This window comes from Peromyscus eremicus, chromosome 14 (assembly GCF_949786415.1).
Source record: "Peromyscus eremicus chromosome 14, PerEre_H2_v1, whole genome shotgun sequence".
In the NCBI taxonomy this organism is placed as follows: domain Eukaryota; kingdom Metazoa; phylum Chordata; class Mammalia; order Rodentia; family Cricetidae; genus Peromyscus; species Peromyscus eremicus.
This window is the reverse complement of record NC_081430.1, coordinates 24,486,576-24,501,864: the sequence shown is the minus strand read 5'-3', so window position 1 is coordinate 24,501,864 and position 15,289 is coordinate 24,486,576. Positions and strand designations below refer to the sequence as shown.

The 15,289-nt window shown below is 46.7% G+C and overlaps 2 non-coding genes across 2 annotated transcripts; one reads left to right on the top strand and one right to left on the bottom strand.

Moving 5' to 3' along the window:
* The first annotated feature begins 4,306 nt into the window (after positions 1–4,306).
* On the top strand, positions 4,307–4,470 carry LOC131924814 (U1 spliceosomal RNA). Its single transcript, XR_009383072.1, has one exon. It is a non-coding gene; the product is annotated as a U1 spliceosomal RNA (small nuclear RNA).
* Positions 4,471–8,224: 3,754 nt separating this feature from the next.
* Positions 8,225–8,388, bottom strand: LOC131924810 (U1 spliceosomal RNA). The gene has a single exon (XR_009383069.1). It is a non-coding gene; the product is annotated as a U1 spliceosomal RNA (small nuclear RNA).
* Positions 8,389–15,289: the final 6,901 nt, after the last annotated feature.

Here is a 15,289-nt window from a genome sequence, read left to right as displayed (position 1 = left end):
CTCCTACTTCCTTTCTCTCTCTGCCCGGAAGTCCCGCCTATACTTCCTGCCTAGCTATTGGCCATTCAGCTCTTTATTAAACCAACCATAGTAATATATCTTCACAGGGTGGATAAATATCTCACAACATTTCCTCCTTTCTGTCTAAATAAAAAGGAAAGGTTTTTAACTCCAACAGAGTAAAACTATATACAATAAGAACAATTATCAGGTAAGAATGACATTTACAATGTCCAGTCTATCTGTATTTGGCAAATTTAGAGAAAATACCTCATTATGTATCCTATCTTGGTGAGTCAAAAATTTTGTACCTAAATTACTTTCTATCATAGCTTGTATTACCAGCCTAAAATTACCTTTTTAGATTTTTGGTTTTTGTTTTTTGTTTTTCGAGACAGGGTTTCTCTGTGTAGCTTTGCGCCTCTCCTGGAACTCACTTGGTAGCCCAGGCTGGCCTCGAACTCACAGAGATCTGCCTGCCTCTGCCTCCCGAGTGCTGGGATTAAAGGCGTGCACCACCACCGCCCGGCTACCTTTTTAGATCTTAAACCATTTTCTTTGATAAATAACTTAAGCATTCATATCTCTCAACCTTATACACTTTATACCTCTTTTGTGAGGTTGTTTTTTCTGTACTCCATAACAAGGAAAGCTGTAACTATAAGTATATCATCTTCAACTCCATCAGAGACCCAAGAAGGATATACTATTACCTGAGTAAACAGGAAGTGCAGAGCAAACAACTTCCAAAAGTATAGAAATGACAGAAGCAGCTGGCTGCCTGGACAGTCACCAAGGTTCCTCACCAACATTGGGGCATCCATCTTGGGCCTACAGGTCTAGAATATCAGACAGACTCCTGTGAAGCAGGAATTTTGAAGACTGTCCTACCTTGTCTCAGCAAAGTTTAACAGTCTTTTTCCTCAGTGCCTTGCTTGTCCAGTTTGGGCAGCATACTGTCAGCAGACAAGACAGGAGCAGTGTCTTGCCCAAATAGCTAGTTTTGCCTCATTGAAAGCAAACTCCATAGGGGAGTTCTTTGATGCCCATCATCTTCTCTGAAGTAAGTTGGTGCTGCCAGGAGCAGACGTGTCTCACTGTCATGAAAAGCCTTGTGTTAACAAAACATTTTAACTGCCATAGTCTGTAGGTCTTTGAAGTGTTTGAAGACCATCTATCTATCTATCTAAAATATATCCCTGTTTGACCTTGAAAACATACCTAACATGGTTACAAGTTTGATTGTTATAGGTAATGAACTACTAACCTGCATTTCTTTATTATCCTGAATGGACTGTAATAACGACTCCCAAGGACTAGAAATTACATTGTTAAATGAGCCGCATAGGTAGGTACAACACCCTAAACAAGAGCAGAAATGTGTATACAGCATGTTCTAACGAAAATAACCTTCCTTAAATTTGTATCAATATACAAAAATATCTTAAGAGTAGAAACATATATACAGTATAACAAAAATAACCTTAAATTTGTATCAATATACAAAAATGTCTTTTTTTTTTCAGAGCTGAGGACCAAACCCTGGGCCTTGTGCTTGCTAGGCAAGTGCTCTACCGTTGAGCTAAATCACCAATCCCACAAAAAAATATGTTAAACAAGAGTAGAAATATATATATAACAAAAATAACCTTAAATTGGTATCAATATACAAAAATCCATACCAATGTAAAATATTTGAGAATAGTAGTTGTCCTTTTAGTTTAAAAGTAGATTCAATAATCTACCCTTTATCCTATCATTTCTATATCCTCTTTTTCTCTTTTCAGAACGAGATCCCTGAATCTAATCTCCTTTGTTCAGCTTTTTTTCCTGACCATGACAAATAACAACTTGTACCAACCCCCCTAAACGATGACAAATATCCATAACCCACCGAATGATCAAAAACCACCCACCCCGCCTCTTGGGAATGTGGGCGTCATGTTCTCTAAATTGCTTCCTGCTGTTTGGGGGCGGTGGCATCTCTAGGGGACCCTGAGAAAATTAAGATAATGGTCAAGACCTGGAGAGTAGCTGCATCCTTCCTTGCCAGTCTCTGTGTGATGGGAAAGTGCAGGGCTTGTCTGAAGTCCTGGCTGGAGCAGTGCGTGAGGATGAACCATCTCAGCTAGCCGCCTTGAAATTGTCCTGAGCAGTTGCAGTCCAAAGTGATCTGTGGGTGGATTTTGTCAGCTTAGTGGCTGTTGTTACCACAATTTTTGTTGCCTGGGGGACCAGCCTCCAGCAGCACAGGGCTCAAAGGGAATCCATGGAGTCTGCTTACTGTGGCTTTTTTTTTTTTTTTTTAATCTGATGGGATGAGGGGAAAGACACTTCCACACTCTCTTGATGGTTTCTCTCAGACCTTCTCTTTATTCTTCTTTTGTATTCTGAGTCTGCATTCTGTATTCTCTTTTCTTATCTCTATCCAGAGATGTCCCTTCCTTCTCTCTTGATGTTTTCCTTCTGATTCTGTCTTAGTCTTCCTTATTCTCTCATTTGTGATGTTTTCCTTCTAACTCTATCTTTATTCTATCTTATGCTCTCTCTTTATTTTTCCTCTACAGCTTATATACCCCAACAAATCCTTTCAGGCAATATAGAAATTACAACGTGGTTATATTTTATTTTTCAAGTGAGTGGTGACAATAAATACAAGTAAGAAACAGCATGTTTTCCATATCTCGTAAGTGATTAAACATTTGAAAAACAAATTATCCCAAGAACCTATGTACATTCATACCCAAGCAACTTGTTATAGATTAACAGAGTATAAGCCAGCAAGGTATTCCCCTCAGCTGGCTATTTTACTGGCAGGCTGTGTTTTGTGGTTACAAAAAAAAAAGAACCAATCACTTTATCGCAGGTTTTCGGATTTAGCGTTTTTTTGTTTATTTAACCCGTTAGTGCTGAGGATTGATCTCACACGCTAGGCATGCCCTCTCTCACCGAGTTATATATATATATGTCCCTGTCCAGGTCGCAGTTTTGTGTGTTGTTGTTCTGAGACAGGGTCTCTCCGTGTAGCTGTGGCTGGCTTAGAACTCACAGAGCTCCCACCAAAAACCCAGCCCTCGAGTCTTCGTGCTTCGTTCCTGTTTTGTAGCTCTGGCTGTCCCAGAACTCACTCTGTAGACCAGCCCGGCCTCCAACTCGCAGAGATCCGCCTGCCTCGGCCTCCTGAGTGCTGGCTGGGGTTATCCTTTGCCTATCGGTAACCATCCACATACAGCAGCTATACGTAATAATTCATTAGTGACGTCTTCACGCACGCACACCATGTACGTCAACCACGTTCACGACCCTGGTCACTCTCTTGACCATTTTTAACACTTATTTTTGTGTGTATTCACGAGTGACACACCACCTGTGTGCCAGGACCTGGGCATGTCAGAAGAGGCCATGGGATCAATCCCCTGGGACTGGAGCTGGCAGATGGCTGTGAGCTGCCACGTGGGTGCGGGGATTGGAACCTCGGTCTTCCGCAAGAGCAGCCAGCGTTCTAAACCGCTGAGTCGTTTCTCCAGCCCCACAACTCCACTTCCACGTCTTGTTAGTTTGGTTTATGTGTTTGTTTTTTGTTGGTTTGTTGGTTGGTTTTGAGACGAGATCTCACCGGGGAGCCCTGGCTGGCCTGGAACTAGATATGTAGACCACAGACGTCCGGCCTCGAACTCACGCTGCTCCTGCACCGCCGGAGCGTTGGGATTGATTAAAGGGGTTGTGCTGGCCAGCTGACTGTCAACTTGACGCGAGGTCGGGCTGCAGGCTGGAAAGCCCGAAGGGCATTGCCTTCATCGGTGGTGAATGAGGGAAGACCCAGCCCCCGGTGGGCGGGTACTTGTGGTCCTGGGTACTTGTGGTCCTGGGTACTTGTGGTCCTGGGTACTCTGAGAAAGCCTGGCCCGGACAATCCCCGAGTGTGTGAGCCCAGCGGTGGACGACGGTACCCAGGCAGGATCAGAAGTTTGGGGTCCTCCGAGGCTACGTAGTAGGTTCAGGGAGTCCCAGGGGCCACCGCGGTCGCATGGCAAAAAAAAAAAAAAAAAAAAAAAAACAAAAAACAAAAACGCGGGGCGGGGCTATGCAAACCAGGAGGCGCGCGGTGGCTGCCGGTCCCGGGGGTTCGGAGGGCGGCGTCCCGCGCGGTGACGATCCCGTGTGGGTGAGTGTGATGTCCATGGGGCCGAGAAGACAGCGACGGGTGCGGAGGGCGTGGGCGTCGATTCGGTGTGTCCGGCGCGGTGACCGTGCGTTCAAGGGTCGCGCGTGTGTAAGGCGAGCGTGCGGGCTGGGCTAGCAACTCATACTTACCTGGCAGGGGAGATACCATGATCACGAAGGTGGTTTTCCCAGGGCGAGGCTTATCTATTGCACTCCGGATGTGCTGACTCCTGCGATTTCCCCAAATGCGGGAAACTCGACTGCATAATTTGTGGTAGTGGGGGACTGCGTTCGCGCTCTCCCCTGGTCATCGTGGTTAAAAGTCAGACTTGTTTAGATCTCAGTTCTCTGCTGCAGCTGTTTTTCACTCACTAGTTATTTCAAACATCCACCTCCAAGGTGTCGGTGTTCTGTGCTTGTCGTCTGTGTCGCTGCTTTTCTGCTCTTTGCCTGCGTTTTTAATGTTGTCCACTCTCGCATGCTGGCAGTGAAAACGGATTGGGAACGTGTGTACTTGACACAAACTGGAAATTGTCCGAGAGGAGGGAACCACCACACTGCACTGCCTTACAACGTTCGGCTCCAGGGGATTTTCATTTTCCAGACAGCGTTTATTATCTGTGTTGCTCTGGATATCCTGGAACTCGCTCTGTAGACCAAGCTGACCTCGAACTCGCAGACATCCGCCTACCTCTGCCTCCCAAATTCTGGCATTAAAGGCCTTGCGTTGCCATCGCCTGCCTGCCTGCCCGCATTTTCTTAGTGAATGAGGAGGGCGGGCCCAGCTTGTTGTTGGTGCCAACCTTGGGCTAGTGGTCCCGAGTTCCCTAAGAAAAAGTCTCTGAGCAATGATGACCAAGGCGACAAGGTAAGCACACCCCTCCGTGGCCTCTGCATCAGCTCCTGCCTCCAGGCTCCTGCCTGCCCCGTTTGAGTTCCTGCCCTGACTTCCTTCAATGCCGGACTACGATGCCGAAGTGTAAAACCACGTAAACCTTTATCCTCCTGTTTGCTTTTAAAGGTCACGCTGTTTAATCACAGCAACCCTTCCTTAACTAGGAAGCTATGGAAACCATCGTTGCCAGTATAGAAAGGGAAACAAACATCGGTACATCTGTGTACCACGTTCGTGCAGTGCCCGCAGGGGCCGGGAAGAGGGTAGGGGTTGGATCCCCAGGAAATGGAGACATAGACGAGTATTGGCCCCCATGTGGCTGGTGTTGGAACCAGACCCGGGTCCTCTGTAAAGAGCAGCCGGGTGCTCTCAACAGCTGACTCATTTCTCCAGTACCCCTCCTCTCTACTTTCATATCTTACTTGTTTGGTTTGGGGTTTTGCTTTTAAACTGTGTATTTGTTGGCCGGGACCTAGATATGTAGACCAGGTGTCTTAGTCAGGGTTTCTGTTGCTGGGACAAAACACCGTGATCCAAGCAACTTGGGGAGGAAGGGGTTTGTTTATTTGGCTTATGCTTCCACATGGAAGGAACTTAGGACAGGAACGGAGCATGGCAGGACGCTGGCTGGAGGCTGGAGGCAGGAGCTGATGCAGAGGCAAGGGAGGAGTACTGGCTTGTTTCCCATGGCTCGGTCAGCCTGTTTGCTTACAGACCCTGAGACCAACAGCCCAGGGATGGGTTGGGCCATCCCAACCACTATGGGCTGGGCCTTCCCCCATCCATCACTAAGAAAATGCCTTACAGCCAGGTGGTGGCGCACACCTTTAGTCCCAGCACTTGGAGGCAGAGGCAGCTGGATCTCTGAGTTCGAGACCAGTCTGGTCTACAGAGCAAGTTCCAGGGCTACACAGAGAAACAGGTGAGACAGAGAGAGACAGAAAGACACACAGAGAGAGACAGAGACAGAGACAATGAAAGCAGAGGAAGGGAGGGACGGAGGAAAGGAAAGGAAAGGAAAATGCCTGCCAGGTGGTGGTGGTGCACTCCTTTAATCCCAGCACTGGGAGGCAGAGGCAGGTGGATCTCTGAGTTCGAGGCCAGCCTGGTCTACAAATTGAGTTCCAGGACAGCCAGGACTGTTACACAGAGAAACCGTCTCAGAAAACAAAACAAAACAGAAAGAAAAAAAGAGAAAAGACCTTACAGCCAGATCTTTTGTTTTGTTTTGTTGTTTTTCGAGACAGGGTTTCTCTGTGTAGCTTTGCGCCTTTCCTGGAACTCGCTCTGTAGACCAAGCTGGCCTCGAACTCCCAGAGATCCGCCTGCCTCTGCCTCCGGAGTGCTGGGATTAAAGGCGTGCTCCACCACCGCCCGGCCGACAGCCAGATCTTATAGAGGCATATTCTCAATTGAAGTTCCCTCCCATCCTTTGACTCTAGCTTGTGTCAAGGTGACATAAATCTAGCCAGTACGCCAGCAGTGATCCTGCACCATCTGAGTGCTGCTTGGATTAAACTGACTAGCTTTATGTCAACTTGACACAAGTTAGTGTCATCTGAGGGGAGGGAATCTCAGTTGAGAAACTGCCTCTCTAAGATCAGCGATAGGCAGGAAAGCCCGAAGGGCATTTCCTTAGTCACTGGTGAATGTGGGAATGCCCAGCCTCTTGGGGGGGGGTGCCACCCCTGGGCTGGGGGACCTGAGTGCTATAAGAAAGCAGGCTGGGCAAGCCATGAGAACCGAGCAAGCCAGTAAGCAGCATCCTTCCTTGGCCTCCATGATGATGGATTTGTGATGTGGAACTGTAGGCTGCAATAAACCCTTTCCTCCACAAGTCGCTTTTGGTCCTGGAGTTTTTTTGTTTGTTTTGTTTTGTTGGTTTCTTGAGACAGGGTTTCTCTGTGTAGCCCTGGCTGTCCTGGAACTCACTCTTTAGACCAGGCTGGGGCCTCAAACTCAGAGATCTGCCTGCCTCTGCTTCCTGAGTGCTGGGATCTTTTAAAGGCGTGTGCCACCGACACCTGTGGAGTTTTATCACAGCACTAGAAACCCTAACACACAGGCATCATATGTTTCCCAGTGAATTTCATTAGGGTTGTCTGTAGGTTGTGTGGTGTTATACACCACTGAAAAACAATGTCTTCCCTCACAGAATACTGTTGTTGTGCTGTCAAACTGCCTTCTAAATATTTATATTTTATACCCAGAGATTTGTATTGTTCTCAACTGTCTGGTCAGAGAAACGTTTCTCTGCTGCACGTTGGTGTAATGGTGACTGCAGAGATCCACAACCGGTCAAAATGCTGAGAATAAGTAACTGTGAGTGCTCAACTGCCGATGAATGGTCTACACCAACCTCCCTCACCCAAGGTTCAGGGAACTCAGAAGAGGGCCAGAAGAATGTAAGGACTGACATTGTGGGAGGAAAGCTGTGAAAAGCTGTCCGGTGGACATGATGCAGCTGTTGCACACATCACCTACCTCACAGCAGCTGTGTTTACATGCACAAGATGCTCAGTGGTTAAGAGCACTCGCTGCTATTCGAGAGGACCTGGGTTCAATTCTCAGCACCCACATAGCTGCTCAATGCTCACTCGAGTTTCAGAGGATCCGATGCCTTCTGTGGGCACCCAACAGGAATACATGCAGACAAAACACACACACACACACACACACACACACACACACACACACACAATATTCATTTGATACATTTTAAAGTTACAACTCTCGAGGCCTGGGGAGATGACAACGCTCAGAAAAATTCTAGCAGCGAGGTGAGGGACGTTCCTGTTGGACTTAGTGAATAAAGAACCTTTGTGAACTGGGGTTGGTGGGGTCCATGTACCAGAGAACGGCTGGCAGGATTTTCTCTTTCCACCATGTAAATAAACTTCAAGTACTGAACTCAGCTTTAAGGGGCTTTAGGAAGGCAGAGGCTCAAGCGCGTTTTGTGCAGCTTGATTTACACAAGAGAGTTGCTGGCCTGGAGGAGCTGGCTCTGCTGTAAGTCCAGAGCATGAGAAGTAGTACACACAGTAGAACACTCTTAAAGAAACGTATGAGTACCGACGTCACTGGTCACCAGAATCACTCGCACAAAGCACTCAGTCTCAGGAACTCAAGAACGTGAGAAAAACCTATTTTTGAGAACACGATGACCAGGGGAGAGCGCGAACGCAGTCCCCCACTACCACAAATTATGCAGTCGAGTTTCCCGCATTTGGGGAAATCGCAGGGGTCAGCACATCCGGAGTGCAATAGATAAGCCTCGCCCTGGGAAAACCACCTTCGTGATCATGGTATCTCCCCTGCCAGGTAAGTATGAGTTGCTAGCCCAACCCGCACGCTCGCCTTACACACGCGCGCCCCTTCAACGCACGGTCACCGCCCTCGCCACACCGAATCGACGCCCACGCCCTCCACACCCGTCGATGTCTTCTCGGCCAGACAGACCGCACACTCACCCACACGGGATCGCGGCCGCGCGGAACGTGGCCCGCCCAGCCCCGCGGACCGGCAGCCACTGCGCGCCGCCTCATCTGCATAGCCCCACCCCACCCTGACGTCAAAGACCCTGCTCCGAGTCTCCGCCCAGTGTGCGCCCGATGCTCGGACGCACCCCGGCGGGCCCTGGCGCCGAGCCTGAAGGGGGACGCCGCGGACGGCCAGACCTCCGCACCGACTACTGACCACCCTTTAGACACCATCCGCGGGGACCGTGTCGGGATCGCGTTTGCGTCTGCGGCCAACTTCCAGAAACGTGACGAGCCGGGGTGTCGATGAAGTGTGGACGCGAGCCTGGAGTTCCACCGCTAGCACCCAGGGTTCAAAGCCATCCCCGGCTAGGTAGAGCCCGACTGTGAGGCCAGCCTGGGCTACGGGGGGTGGGGGGTGGGGGGGGGTCACGTCTCAAAAGGAAAAACAATAATTCACTCGCCGGGGCAGAGGGCTTAGTCGGGTGACTGCTCGCTCTGCAAGCCTGAAGACCTCTGCTCTAGCCCCAGAATCCACGGGAGACTGCTTCCAGAAAGTTTGTCTCTGACCTCCGCGCTCATACGCGCGCGGGAAAAACAAAACAAACGGGGGAAAAAAGAGCCCACAAACGATAAGTTGTTTTGTTTTGTTTTAATTCAGTTGCTGCTGGGTGTGGGGGTTGCACGCTTTTAACCTCCGCATTCCAGAGGCAGAGACAGGGGCCAGGAGGCGAAGCAGAGGGAGGCAGAGGGGTCCTACTTGTCCATGTCTCGAGGAGGTCTAGGCCAGCCAGGACCACACAATCAGATCCTGTCTACTAAGGAAAAAGAAAAGAGATTCCGTTACTGGTCTCCTTCCTATCAACCACCTGTCCTGAGTTTGAGACTGAGGGCTTACAGACCCCAAACAACCTCAGGGGAGCTGCGAACCTCCCAGCTCAGCATAAGGACGAGAACACCTTCCTGCGGGGCGGTGGTGGGGCACGCCTTCAGTCCCAGCACTCGGGAGGCAGAGGCAGGCGGATCTCTGTGAGTTCCAGGACAGCCTGGGTTACAGAGTGAGTTCCAGGACAGCCAGGGCCGTTACACGGAGAAACCTTGTCTCGAAAAAACAAAACAGAACAGAACAGAACGCCTTCCTGTCAGGAGACCCAACGTTCGGCCACTTAAAGGAGAATAAAGTAGAAAAGACCCGTAATTAGATACTGATTGATTCAGTGACTTACTTAAAGTACTGCTTGGACGGCCTATTTGCCAAGCATGACTTCACTTGCTACCTGAAACGGAGTGAGCTGGAGAAGTAGTTGAAACTGTTGAGAAAAGCTGTTAAGGTCGTTGCCCTTAACAACCTGCTGACTGCGGGTATGCTTTTGGTAACTCTTGCTTCCTCGCCTGCCCCACCTCGTGTAAAATGGTAGAGTGTAAAATGAGAGAGACTGCAAACTGGACCCGGCATTGAAGCCTTTCAGGAGCTGTCCTGGGTTCCGGTGACCTCTCCTCTGTCCCCTCTCCTCTCTCCCACTCTACTGGTATGTGTTGGGTGCTTATTCTAGAAAGATCCCCGCAGCACACCGATGAAGCTTTCCTTCCCCGAAGTCTCTGCTTCTCCTCCACACCCAGTGCACCCTGATGCACAGTCTCCACTCCCAAGGAGAGACCGGTGTCCTTCAGTTGTTCTGGTCAAAGGACAATTCTGGCGGGGTAGAAGTGGGTGGGGGTGGGGTGTGGCGGGAGAGGGTGAGTTGTGGCCCACGGCTTTAATTCCAGCACCCAAGAGGCAGAGTCAGGATGATCTCTGTAAATTCAAGTGCAGCCTGGTCTACACAGTGAGTTCCAGGACAGCCAGGACTACAAAGATGGACCCCACCTTGAAAGAAAGAAAGAAGAAAGAAAGAAAGAAAGAAAGAAAGAAAGAAAGAAAGAAAGAAAGAAAGAAAGAAAGAGAAAGGAAGGAAGGAAGGAAGGAAGGAAGGAAGAACAACGAGCAAACTGGACAGTGTTGCCCCTCTAGAGGTCTGCTCCTTCCATTTCCGAGTTGCCTTGATCAATCTTGATCTAACAGAGACCACAGGGACTTTTTAATCCTACCGATTGAGAATAAGACCGCTACCACAGTTCAAAGCCTAATTTGAAGCAAGCTTTTAAATACTGGCCAGGTGGATGGGCTCTGGCCAGGTCCATACCCAGGTTCCTGGGAACAGCCCAGAATCACAGGTCCAAGCATACATCCTGATGTACCTCCAGCCTGTGAACCCCCACCCATATGTGATCAAGTACATCTGGTGCAGATGTGTCGAACAAACTTGTTTAGGGGAGTGAAAAACATGCGATTTGTTATCTCCGTAAACAGCAGGCTCCAGCATTTCAGTAACCCGCTGCCCTTGGGCAAGGGGCTTGAGATCAGAGACACCTTTGTTTCGTGGATCTCTAAGGAATAGTGATTAAAACTTAAAGTGTGGCCGGGCGGTGGTGGCGCACGCCTTTAATCCCAGCACTCGGGAGGCAGAGCCAGGCGGATCTCTGTGAGTTCGAGGCCAGCCTGGGCTACCAAGTGAGTTCCAGGAAAAGGCGCAAAGCTACACAGAGAAACCCTGTCTCGAAAAACCAAAAAAAAAAAAAAAAAAAAAAATGTTTGGCCGGGCGGTGGTGGCGCACGCCTTTAATCCCAGCACTCGGGAGGCAGAGCCAGGCGGATCTCTGTGAGTTCGAGGCCAGCCTGGACTACCAAGTGAGTTCCAGGAAAGGCGCAAAGCTACACAGAGAAACCCTGTCTCAAAAAAAAACCAAAAAAAAAAAAAAAAAAACTTAAAGTGTGACTTTAGCTCTCACACTGTAACAGGCCCCAGACCCTAATTAGTACAACTGACTCCATGATGGAGTCGTTTGTGATGGTATGGTTCAGGCCATACAGCTCAGCACATAGACAGCACCGCCTGACAAAATGAAAACAAAGATCTAACCCATCAAAGTTCATCGTTCTGGGGAATTCTCTAAATGTACTAATCTTGCTTTTTGGTTTCTGCAGTTCTGCTTCTGACTAACTGTTCTTGTTAACTGAAGTATTCCACACCTTTACACCATTAAAGTAACATTCTGTAGCATAAACAAATGTAAGACATCTTTGCCTAGTTAAAATAATATTCTACAGCAGTTTATAAAAATAGGATTTAAAAACAATGCTTGTTTAATGAGGTATTAAAGTTGGATCTCTATGTTCATATACAAGAATGTACCTTGCACTGGCAGCCAAACTTTTTAACATAAGAGTCACCCAGAAGGCGGTGGTGGCGCATGCCTTTAATCCCAGCCCTCAGGAGGCAGAGGCAGGCAGATCTCTGTGAGTTCAAGGCCAGCCTGGCCCACAGAGTGAGTTCCAGGAAAGGTGCAAAGCTATACAGAGAGACCCTGTCTCAAAAAAAAAAAAAAAAGTCACCCAGATAGTATTGTTTTTTTTTTAATTTTTAAAAATTTTAAAATTACACTCATGATATTCATTACACTCATGATATTAATTACATTTGTGGTATTCATTGATTACCGCAGTGTTCATTCAATAACTGTATTTATGATATTCATTAATTACATTAATTGCATTGATTTATTACATTCATGATATCTGTCCTGATACTACTGTTCATTTGTGGGGTTTTTCCATCACACAAAACAGAGATTCTGTACTTAGGAAATCATTGCTCTATATTCCTTTCTTCTCCATCTTGAGATAACGTCTGATCTTTCTGTCTCTATGAATTTGTATATTCAATATATTTCATGTAATACAATTCTGTAGTATTTGTCCTTTTTTTAAATGTAAAAACATTTTATGTACAACTGCAGGAGAAATAATACACAGATAGCTTGAACATAAAAACAGGTCATAATTCAAAAGTCCCAGTTTATTTGAAACTGGAAAATATTTTCTCTGTAGAAAATAGTAAAAATGATAACATTTCCCAATAAGCCCTTTTAAGCCAAATAATAGCTGAATTATACATATAAATATTGACTAGGTTCTGGGATAGAGAAGAAATCTATCTTCATCTGTTCGGAGAGCTATGTTTTACTTAAGTTGTGTAAGTGAGATTCCTATTCATCTTCCCCTTCACTGTTTGATTTACGGCAGACATTTTTCTATAGGCTAATCCATAATCTGAAAAGATTTTAGCCTCCCCTCATGAAAGTACGCCAGCATTTTCTTTCATCAGCTTGATATGGTACAAATTCTTGTCCTAATAGTGAAGTGTTTTACTAAAGCTTGCCCAGTGATTGGGCATAACCAAAACTTATTATAAGCCACAGTCATCCTAGGGTCCCCCCTGCTATATTATATAGCCGCTCTGGATCTGTGGGTTTTCTGATATCTTCTTCAATTTCTTTCTTTAGAGACTTAAAGTTCTTATCAAAAAAGTCCTTCACTTGTTTAGTTAGAGTTACCCCAAGGTATTTTATATTATTTGTGGCTATTGTAAAGGGTGATGTTTCTCTGATTTCTTTCTCAGCCCTTTTATCATTTGTGTATAGGAGGGCTACTGATTTTTTTTTAGTTGATCTTGTATCCTGCCACTTTACTGAAGGAGTTTATCAGCTATAGGAGTTCCCTGGTAGAACTTTTGGGGTCACTTATGTATACTATCATATCATCTGCAAATAGTGAAAGTTTGACTTCTTCCTTTCCAATTTGTATCCCTTTGATCTGCTTTTGTTGTCTTATTGCTCTAGCTAGAACTTCAAGTACTATACTGAATAAATATGGGGAGAGTGGACAGCCTTGTCTTGTTCCTGATTTTAGTGGAATCGCTTTGAGTTTCTCTCCGTTTAATTTGATGTTGACTGTTGGCTTATTGTAAATTGCCTTTGTTATGTTTAGGTATGTTCCTTGTATTCCTAAGCTCTCTAAGACCTTTATATGAAGGGTTGTTGGATTTTGTCAAAGGCTTTTTCAGCATCTAATGAGATGATCATGTGGTTTTTTTTCTTTCAGTTTGTTTATATTGACAGATTTTCGTATGTTGAACCATCCTTGTATCCCTGGGATGAAACCTACTTGGTCATGGTGGATAATTGTTTTGATGTATTCTTGGATTTGGTTTGCCAATATTTTGTTGAGTGTTTTTGCTTCTTCTGCCTTGGTATGTTCAGGTCTTGCAGGTGCAGAATCGCTAGGTTCTGATGGTGTCATATAGGTCTGTATGTTGTTGCCTGTATTTTTGCCCTGGTGTCTACTCATCTCTTCCTCTGCTCGGTGCAGGTGGTGTCTGTGTCTGAAGGTGCCTCTCTTGTTCTAATTGATAATCTTGGTCCACTGGGACTTCTTGGTTGAATTAGTGCTGTTGTTGGGCTCTGTTTCTCAGGGAGCAGCTTTGTTCAATCTGTGTTAGTGAATTCTGTCTCAGGGAGCAGTTGTTCCCAATTGGTGCAGGGTGGGTTTATGGCTCTGGTGGCTGTTGGTGTTGCATGGGCTGGTTTTCTTGGGGAGGGAGTAGGGAAAGGTAGCTGCCTGGTCCCTGGGGCTCCAACGGCTGGGGCCTAAGGGCTAGAGACCTGGTCTGCAGGTCCAGAGATGGGGCCTTACCTGTTCCCAGTTGGTGTAGGGTGGGCTTATGACTCTGGTGATCTGGTTTGGTGGCCAGATGGCTCCTTCTCTTGTGTCCTCCGGTCGCGTTTTTTCACTTGCCCACTCCTCAGCTGATCTTGTTTCCTCAGACTGCAGGCTGCAGGCTTCTGAAACCTCTCCGGAATGAGTCTCAACTGAACAGGTTGATCAGCAGGGCAATCTCACCAATGCCTCCAAGTTGTTGAGCTTTGCAGGATTGGCAGCTGGGCCCCTTGGGCAGAATGCTCGGTCTGTTCTGGTCACGTCCCACTATGACAGCTCCCAATATTACTGGTTTTAAAGACACAAAGGGATCACGAAGCCGGCTGGGATCTAGAAGGCAGGATATGCATGCTCCCAAGGGTGGGGCCGGAGTGTAGTGCGAATTCTAATTGGTCTTAATAATAAAAACCCAGAGTCAGATATAGGGGTAAATGCTGAAAGATCAGAGAGACAAAGGAGCAAGCCACAGCCACTTCTCACCTCGCAGATTCCTCAGCCTGAAAGGGGGCCCAAGCTCCTGTCTCTGACTGCCTTACATTCCTCTCTCGGCCCAGCCATATCACTTCCTGTCTCCACCTCCCAAGTGCTAGGATTAAAGGTGTGTGCCACCATGGCCTGGCCTCTATGGTTAACTAGTGGCTAGCTCTGCCCTCTGATCTTCAGATAAGCTTTATTTGTTAGAGCACAAACAAAATATCACATTTCCCCTTTTTGTCTAAAATCATAAAAAAGGTTATAACTAATATAAGAAAAACTATATACAATAAGTACAATAACATATGTAATATATATGGGTAATAAATCCATCAACAATGTCTAGTCCATAAACATTTGACAAATTCAGAGAAAATGCTCCATATCTATCCTATCTTGGTGAGTCCAAAATACCTAATTCACTTTCTATTCTAACTTGCATTACCCAAACTATCTTTTAAGGTCTCTCAGTCTTACACACTTTACATTTCTTTGGTGAATTTTTATTCTGAATCTGGCAAAAAGGAAAACTATAACTATAAAGTCTTCAACTCCACCAGACACCCAAGAAGGAAATACTATTACTTGAGTAAGCATATCTGACAGACTCATTGGTGAAGCAGGATTTTCTGAAGGGCTGTCTTACTTTGTCTTGGCAAAGTTCAGCAGTCCTTTCTTCTG